General features: G+C 42.9%; 1 protein-coding gene across 1 annotated transcript in view; it reads left to right on the top strand.

The window, feature by feature from the left end:
* Window positions 1–1,461, top strand: part of EXTL3 (exostosin-like glycosyltransferase 3) — a 190,584-nt gene that overhangs the window by 103,422 nt on the left and 85,701 nt on the right. The window lies entirely within an intron of this gene.

Here is a 1,461-nt window from a genome sequence, read left to right on the forward strand (position 1 = left end):
AAAAAAAAAAAAAAAAAAGGCATATCCAGAGAAGAAGTATCCTCTTTCCCTGTTTCTTCTTTTCTTCCCCCCAGGTTTATTAGGGTGTAACTGATAAATAAAAATTGTGCATATTTACAGGGTATGACATGATGTTTTATGTACACATTGTAAAACGATTAAATCAAATGAATTAACATATCCATCTCCTCACATACTTAATTTTGTGTGTGTGTGGTGAGAATATTTAAGATCCATCTCTTAGCAATTTATAAATATACATTGTTAACTACAGTCACCATGCTGTACAGCAGATCTCCAAAACCAATTTATCCTGTCTAACTGCAACTTGGTACCCTTTGACTAACATCTCCCCATACCCCCAATCCCTGCAACCACCATTCTATTCTCTTCTTTTATGAGTTCGACCTATTTAGATTCTACATATAAGTGAGATCAATGCAGTATTTGTCTTTCTGTGCCTGGCTTATTTCACTTAGCATAATGTCTCTAGGTTCATCCTTGCTGTTACAAATGATAAGATTTCCTTCTTTTTGAGGCTGAGTCTCGCTTTGTCACCCAGGCTGGAGTGCAGTGACACGATCTCGGCTCACTGCAACCTCCGCTTCCTGGGTTCAAGCGATTCTCCTGCCTCAGCCTCCTGAGTAGCTGGGATTACAGGTGCCCACCACCATGCCTGGCTAATTTTTGTATTTTTAGTAGAGACGAGGTTTCACCATGTTGGTCCAGCTGGTCTCAAACTCCTGACCTCCTGATCCGCCTGCTTTGGCCTCCCAAAGTGCTGGGATACAGGCATGAGCCACCGCGCCTGGCTAATTTTCCTTCTTTTTTGTAAGGCTGAATAGTATTCCACATTTTAAAAATTCATGCATCCCGGCCAGACGCACTGGCTCACGCCTGTAATCCCAGCACTTCGGGAGGCTGAGGCAGGCAGATCACCTGAGGTCAGGAGTTCCAGACCAGCCTGGCCAACATTGTGAAAACCTGTCTGTACTAAAAATACCAAAAAATTAGTTGGGCACCGTGGCATGTGCCTGTAATCCCAGCTATTCAGGAGGCTGAGACATGAGAATCATTTGAACCCTGGAGGCAGAGGTTGCAGTGAGCTGAGATTGTGTCACTGCACTCCAGCCTGGATGACAGAGCGAGACTCTGTCTCAAAAAGTGAATAAAATTCATGCATCCCTTGATGGACACTTGGGTTGATTTCATATTTTGGCTATTGTAAATGGCGCTGCAATGAACATGAGAGTGCAGATATATCTTTAACATGCTGACTTCATTTCCTTTGGGTAAATACTACAGAAGTGTGTTTGCTGGGTCATATGGTAGTTCTATTTTTAATATTTTGAGGAGCCTCCACACTGTTTTTCCATAATGAGTATGCCAGTTTCCATTCTTATCAACAATATAGGCTGGGCATGGTGGCTCACACTTGTAATCCCAGCACTTTGGGAGGCC

The sequence above is a fragment of the Mandrillus leucophaeus genome, unplaced genomic scaffold, assembly GCF_000951045.1.
Source record: "Mandrillus leucophaeus isolate KB7577 unplaced genomic scaffold, Mleu.le_1.0 Scaffold256, whole genome shotgun sequence".
NCBI lineage: Eukaryota > Metazoa > Chordata > Mammalia > Primates > Cercopithecidae > Mandrillus > Mandrillus leucophaeus.